This window comes from Coffea eugenioides, chromosome 5 (genome assembly GCF_003713205.1).
Source record: "Coffea eugenioides isolate CCC68of chromosome 5, Ceug_1.0, whole genome shotgun sequence".
NCBI lineage: Eukaryota > Viridiplantae > Streptophyta > Magnoliopsida > Gentianales > Rubiaceae > Coffea > Coffea eugenioides.
Window position 1 is genome coordinate 36,008,076 of NC_040039.1, and position 8,493 is coordinate 36,016,568.

The window sequence follows — 8,493 nt, forward strand, 5'->3', positions numbered from 1 at the left end:
ACAATAAGAAGATCATTTAACACTTGCTTAGTAAAAAGTGTGGTGTCCACAATACCTCTTTTGAAACCATTTTCAATCAAGAAACCACTCAATCTTTCATACCAAGCTCTTGGAGCTTGTTTTAGTCCATATAATGCTTTTGAGAGTTTAAACACATGACTTGAAAATTTTGTATTTTCAAAACCGGGGGGTTGATCCACATATACTTCTTGATCAATAAAACCATTTAAGAAGGCACTTTTAACATCCATTTGAAACAATTTGAAACCTTTGAAGCAAGCAAAAGCAAGAAGCATTCTAATCGATTCTAATCTAGCTACGGGAGCAAATGTTTCATCAAAATCAATTCCTTCTTCTTGTGCATATCCTTTAGCAACTAATCTAGCTTTATTTCTTACAATTACACCTTTATCATCCAACTTATTTCTAAATACCCACTTCGTGCCAATGATAGGTTGATTTTGAGGTCTATCAACTAGTGTCCAAACCTTATTTCTCTCAAATTGATTAGGTTTCTCTTGCATTGCCAAAATCCAGTTTTCATCCTTTAAGGCATCATTGATATTTTTAGATTCAAAAAGAGAGACTAAAGCAAAATTGTCTATCAATTTCTTAGATGAGGAACGAGTCTTTACCTTCTCGGATGGATCACCAATTATAAGCTCTCTTGGATGATTTTGGCTAAATTTTCAAGTTTTGGAAAGGTCTTTGAATGAATCATCATTCTTGTCTTCATCTTCCTTTTCTTGATCTTCATGAGATTCATCCTCCATTTCCTTTGCTTCCGGTTTAAAGTTTCCTTCATCTCCAATTGTTAGCTTTTTCATTCCTTCATGAACACCTACATCATCATCCTCACACGAACTTTTGGAATTATCATCATTAGTTTCATCAAATGTTATGTGTATAGTTTCTTCTATCACAAGAGTTCTTCTATTAAAGACTCTATATCCTCTTTTGTTCTCACAATACCCCAAAAATATTCTTTCATCAGATTTTTTTTCAAACTTACCAAGATGTTCCTTTAAATTCAAAATAAAATATTTACAACCAAAAACTTTGAAATATCCAACCGTAGGTTTCTTATCAAAAATCAGTTCATAAGATGTTTTATTCAAAATAGGTCTCAAGAGAATTCTATTTATCACATAACATGCGGTGTTTACCGCTTTAACCCAAAGATATTTTGGTAAACTATATTCACTCAACATAGTTCTAGCAGCCTCTTGGAGTGTCCTATTTTTCCTTTCTACAACACCATTTTGCTGTGGAGTCCTTGCAATAGAAAACTCATGTGTTATGCCATTATGATCACAAAATTCTGGAAAACCACAAAACTTGAATTTCGTCCCATTATCACTTCTAATCCTAACAATTTTTAAATCAAGCAGATTTTACACTTTAGCAAACAATGAAATAAAATTCTTGAAGGCATCATCTTTATGAGCAAGGAATATCATCCAAATATATCTAGAATAATCATCAACAATCACAAAATAATATCTCTTACCTCCCAAACTCGTAATTTGAGTAGGACCAAATAAATCAAGATGCAAGAGTTCCAAAGGTTTAGAAGTTGATACACACTTCTTTGGTTTAAAGAAATTTTTTGTTTGCTTCCCAAGTTGACATGCATCACAAATTTTGTTCTTTTCAAAACTGATTTTTGGCAAGTCTCTAACCAACTCTTTTTTTGAAATTTCCTTTAGTAATTCCATGTTAAAATGACAAAGTCTCCTATGCCACAACCAAGGATCTTCATTTGAAGTTTTAAGACATTGGAAGTTAGATGAATCAAGTTTATCAAGAACAACAATATAAATATCGTTAAATCTCTTACCTTTGAACACAACATTATATTTAGAGTCAAACACAATGCATTCATGCTTTTTGAACAACACATTCAAGTCTTTATCACATAATTGACTAACACTAAGCAAGTTATAACCTAAGTTATCAACTAAGAGCACATTATGAATAAAAGTTTCACCATCCTTACCAACATCACCTGTTCCAATTGTCTTAGCTTTCACATCATCACCAAATGTCACCTTTCCACTTGATTTTGATTTTAGTTTTATGAACAACGAAGGATCACCGGTCATATGCCTTGAACAGCCACTGTCAATGAACCATTTGGACTTGTTTGAGCCTTTTCCCTAAAGAGAGAGTGTTTGGTACCCTTTAACTTTTTGGTCCACAATAGTTAGCATTGTGTCTAACTAACCACATGCATCTCATTCCTTTGTTCAGATTTCTTTTCACATAACAATCTCCTTTCAAATGCCCTCATTGACAACAAAAACTACACATAATGGAAGAGTCTTTAACATGTAATTATTTGATAAATCTCAATCCACTCCTTCTATATGTTGTGAAATCATGTGCATTTTTTTGTGTGCTAATGTTCTTTCATGAGCAGTAAGAAAGGTGATTGACATGTTCTTTTTGAGATAATCTTGTTTTCTAGCTTTTAAGATCTCATCCAAATTGTTCATCCTTTTATTCAAATCACCATGTCTTTCCTTTAGTATTTCACAAACACTTGTCTTTTTATCAAGTTCATTTTGAACATCAAATTCGGCTCTTACAAGGCACTCATTGTCAGCCTTTAGTTGTTTATTTTGTTGAAGAAGACTTGCATTTTTTTGAATGAGAAAAATAATTTTCTGTTTTAGTTGCTTGTTTTTATCATAAGATTCCTTCAAGGCATTATGCAATTTTTTAACAAATGATTCAAGATCATCATCATCTTCGTCATCACTTTCAGATTGAGAGTGTATGGAAATTACCTCATTATCTCCAATAGCCATGAAGGCCATTTGAGCTGATTCTTCTTCTTCTTCAACTTCGCTTTCGGAGTTACATTTATTCCATGTAATCTGGAAGTTGTTGAACATTGGCTTTCGATCAGCTTTTCCATCTTTCTTTTTCTTTAGGGAGCATTCGTTTGCGTAGTGTCCAGGCTGTCCACATTCGTAGCATTTGTCCAATTGTTTCTTGTTGAATTCTTGTTTTCCTTTGTTCCTTGCGTTTGAAGACTGAATCTGGAATTGATTGCTAGGTCCTCCCCTTCTAAACTTTCTTTTATTCAAGATTCTCTTGAAACTTTTTGTGATGAGAGTAAGATCGTTGTCATCACCATCCGAGTCTTCATCATCCAATTGAGCTGGATCATCTTCACCTTGAGCTGCCTTTAGAGCTATGTTTCTCTTTGCTCTCGCGTCCTCTTCCTCCTGCACTTTAGTTTTCAACTTCAACTCATAGGAGGTTAGTGAGTTAATGAGAGATTCAATAGACACAGAATTCAAATTCTTAGCCTCCTTTATTGCAGTCACTTTACTTTCCTATTCTTTGCCCAACGCATTGAGAATTTTCCTGTTTTTCTCTCCCAAGGTGTACTCTTTGCCCAACACCTTGAGATCTTTGATCAAGTCATTGAACCTGCAATACATTTTGTCAATATTCTCAAGGGGTTCTATTTTAAATGATTCATACTTTGTGACCAAGATAGACTTTTTCTGTTCTCTCACGTTGTCACTACCCTCATGAATTTCTCTTAACTTATCACACATTTCTTTGACAGATTTACATCCTTTTACTCTAATTGATTCATTTGATTCTAAGGCACTATAAAGAACATTCATGGCTTTGGCATTTAATGTGAGATTGGCTCTATCTTGAGCATTCAACTCAGCTCTTATTTTTGGTTGAAACAAACTTGTATCTGCATCAAGAACATTAGCATCATGCGGTCCTTTATTTTACAATAAATCATAACTCAATATCAATGGATTGCAAAAAGATAATCATTCTTTCTTTCCAACTAACATAATTGGAACCAATAAACATGGGAGGCCTAGTGACAGATTGCCCCTCAACAAACATGGCATGATTGGTTGTCATCTTTACTCCAAATCGCTAGAGCTTAATCTCAAGGAGACTAAACTCTGATATCAATTGTAAGGCCCAAAGACAACCTAAGAGGGGGGTGAATTAGGTTGATTAAAAATACTTTATTGAGTTTATGCACTTTTTCTTTAATAAAAATTTACCTTCTTTTCTAGTAGTGATCAACCAAGTAAATTTAAAGACGAGAGCAATGTTGATCATAAATGAGAGTGTATATAAGCAATGAGAATTTTATTAAACAAAAGGAATAAGATAGAGTATCAAACCGATTGTCTACCAAGTTTTCCTCAAACTTGAAGACCAATCACAAAGATGAGCACCTTCTCTTTGATGAACAATAATCAACTCAATGTACAATGGAGGGATCACTTCCTCCTTGCCCCAAGCCTCACTTAGTCAAGTTAGGAAGTTTTACTATCACTCAGATAACGCTCAACAAAGCTACACTATTGAAATTTTCAAACACAAGAGAAGTGCTTACAAGAACTTCACACTACTTGGAGAACAAATCTTGCTTAGGAGACTATTTTCTAGCTAAAATATCTCTTGAGATCTTGTAAACGAAGTGTGCAAAAGTTCCTCCCTGGTTCAGAATCGTTTGTATTTAAAGGGGACAAAAAATGGATTTCATTAATGCTTCCAACGGATAGAAGGCAGATGAAGAGTCAGCTAGCCGTTGGGGCTGTCGGACGTCCGATAGCTTAATCATCGTCCGATTCCATCGTCCGAAAATCAGCCAAGTTGTCTTTCGGACTTCCGATGGGATTTTATCGTCTGACCGCTTCTGCGTCCGAACGTCGTCAGAGAGTCATCAAAACTTTGCGAAATTTTTCGGACGTCCAACGCGATCGATGTGCGTCTGAAGCGTGCGTCCGATCCTCCCGGACGTCCGATGCTTCCTCACGAGCGTCCGACAGAGTTTCCTTCTTGATGTTCTTCATTCTTTCGGACGTCCGACAACTTCCTTTCGGACGTCCGACATGAGTGCCCTGTTTTTGCTTCTTCTTTTGGTTGATTTTCTTTCCTTGACACCTTTGTACCTGATTCTCTGAAAAGCAAAACACTTATATTTGAAGAGAATTAGATAAACATTTCAAAGTGCTTTGTGATCATCAAAATCAAGAATAACAAAAGTGGTTTCAAGCTTACCAATAGTTAAGGTTGTACTTTCTTGAATCACTCAATTGAGGCCAAATTGGAGTAAGTTTCTTGAGGGTTTTCACATCATATTCATCACCTAACATCACCGAACCACGTTGAGGTAACAAATCTTCACCTAACTTTATTATTTGAATTTTGCCATGATTAAATATTTTCTATTTTTAGGCAATTTTTAATATGTGACGTTAGGTGCATTTATTTGAGCTTATTGATGCTATTGGTGATTGTTAGTGATGAATAAATTTTGTGATTTGCATTTATTATATTTATTTGGTGAATTCTTGCTAGTTTTATTCTTAATTTGGCTTGGTGACAAAGCTACATATTAGGTGGCCAATGTAGCATTTTAATTAGTTTAGTGGGAGTTTTTGATATTCATGTGAGTAATTTAGATTACCTAATGAATAAAAATGTGCTTGATTGAATGATTTCTTGAATTCTTAGGTAATTCTAAAAGAAGAGGTGAATTGAAGATGGCCTTAATTGATGAAATTCATAAATGCACTTACAATTTTTGTGGTTCAATAGTTTTTAGTATTTCATGAATTTTCACAATGGTCATTTATATTTTGGTTTGGTGTGTTTGCCTCCATTTTGAGATTACTTTTGTACTTAAGGGGATTTGATCATTGATGACAAAATGTATAAATAGAACCTACTTTGCTCGTGATGGTGCATTTATTGTGTGAAATTAGCTTCCCTTTGGTTTGGATACTAATGCATATATTTGATTAGCAAAGATTAGCTTATTTCATGTTTTTATCCCATGAACATCGTATGGTTCCACATGCTTGATCATTTTTCCTTTTTCCTTGTATTGCATGTTTTCTTCTTGTTGATTGCAACTTTTTATTTTTAAGAAATTTATTTGTTTTGATTTTGTCTTTTTCAGGGTGCAATAAGTGAACTCTCCATTCTTTCTCAAATACGGTTGGAAATTCATTACATTGCCATAAGGGGAGTATTTTCTTTTACTCTTTATTTATTTTCCTTTTCTCACATTGAGGACAATGTGAAGTTTAAGTGTGGGGGAGGAAAATATTGAACTTACATTTACTTGCTAGGTGATGATATTTTGTGGATTTAAATATTTAGAAATGTTGGAATTATGTTTGAATTATTTGTCATGTGGATAATTTGCTTGAAATTGGATTTGTTGGCAGGGAGTTTCGTCCATTTATAAGGGGAAACTCTGTCAAAATTTTTCTAAAATCTTTTTCAATATTTCACTATGGCCCAAAAAAAATCTTTGCATTTTTATTTTAAAAAAGGGCTAAATTGTTCAACCTTAAGTGTTTAATTCTTCTAATTGTTGAAACTTTATGTGTATTTTGAAAGGTTTAGTCCTCATTTAACTTGGAAATGGTTATTACGCAATTAGGATGTTTGCATTTGAGAAAATATATTTGGTAAAGTAAGGAAAATTATGCCTATAATTTTACATGTTTAATGAGATTTCTTCTCTTTACTTAATTTTGCAAGTAAGTGATTGATATAGTCGATAAAGGTTATATTCCTCCTTTGATTATTCTTATATATTTTCTAAGCGGGAATACCTATTTATTGTCCTTTATTTCTTAAAAAGAAAAAAAAAAGTAGAAAGAAAAGAAAAAAAAGAGAAAAGAAAAGAAAGTAAATAAAAATTGTTCTACTCCAATGATTCACATACCGAGTAATCGAGGGTTGGCATCTACAAATGTCGACACTCGCGTAAAAATGTACTTGAATTAAAAGTATGTATTAGCAACTTGAATAAGTGAAATGTTGAGTAACCGGAGATCTTCACCTAAAAGTGTCGATTTTCGTGTAAAAAGGCTATTTAAGTAAAATTTGTGTGAATAAATCCCTATTAATTATAGAATTTTGAGAAAAGATGATTATAAGGAGGAGGAAGGCTATAAATTGACTATGTAATTTGCTTATTTGTAAAATTAAATTAGGGTAAGAGATTCAGTTTAACTTGTTGAATTTAGGGTATAATTATCTTTCCTTTACTGAATATTATGAGTATTTAGTGTAATTTGAATAATGATTTAATGATTATTTTCCAAGTCTTGAGGAATTAAATTGGACAAAGTGCATATATTGTTTCACCTCTTGAATCATTGTAGTTGATTATGTGTGAATTGCTTGAGGACAAGCAATGATTCAAGTGTGGGGGAGTTTGATAAGTGACTAATTTACGTAATAATTGTATGATATTTTATATTATTTTTAGTCACTTTAGTTATATTATTGGAAGAAAATGAATCATTTTGGTTATAATTGGTGAAAAATGCTTTTAAGTAATTAAATGAGGTTTTTATCACTTTTTAGTGGGATTTTGTGTATTTTGACAGTTTTGACATATTTTCGTGTTTCGGCTATAACTTGAGTTACAGTGATCGGATTGAAATGATTCTTGAACCAATTTGAAAATAAGAGATAGATCTACAACTTTGGTGAAGACATCTAAATCCAGTTTGAAGGTTTTCAAAGTCAAAAAGCTGAATTACAGTAGCAAATTTCTACTGGTCGAAGCTGAAACAGGGCAATGAGCAGGCAAGAATATTTCAGTCATTTCTCTGCCTACACAGATCCAAATGAGGTGATTCTTGATGCATTGGAAAGCTAACTCAAGGGGCTACAAGTTTCATGTTTTGGTCAAGAGCTAAATCAGCTTTATCATCAAGAAATGTTCAGTGGAAGTTGATGCAAAATCGGAGCAGAGCTGGAAATTGAACCAGAAGTGACCAAATGGTCACCGTAGCAATCCGGCCGGAATTTGGCCGGATTTGTGGCCGGATTATGGTCAGAAAAGGCTGCTTTGTACGCGTAAGACTCAATTTCACCTCCACCAACTCACATGTGATGCTAGACATGTGAGAAACATTCCCAGCTGTAAAAGGGAAGTGTAGACCTCAAGTTTTGACCAATCTTTCATCTTTATATAGTCAAATTCATTGCAAAACAAAGGGAGATAGAGAGACATACGGGAGAAGCTTGAAGTTGCAGAAATGTAGCTCTTTCATCTTCCTAGTGTTAGTTTAGCTTAGTGTAGAGTATGATAGTTCATCCATTCTTGTTATTAGCTAGATAAAGAAGAAGATAGAGGATGAAGAAGGCAAGGAAGAAAGCTCATGTGACAAGGGTTGTATTCCTTCCAAACTCTTTATCTTTTGTACTTGATTCAAAGTTTGGTTAATATACAAGTTCTGGATTTTGTGTTCATTATGTGTCTTTAAAGTTTATACCTTGGGTTTGGTTGAACTTTCTATGATTGTTAGTGTTTATTATTCGGTTATTTGATTGCTATAATCTGAGCAAGTTATTTAGCAACTTTGGCTCTTTAAATCATGATTAATCTGGTACCATTGATTGTGATTATCTAAGGTGTTGTTTTTGCAATGAAAATTGAGATTTAACACTAGTTCAAAAAGT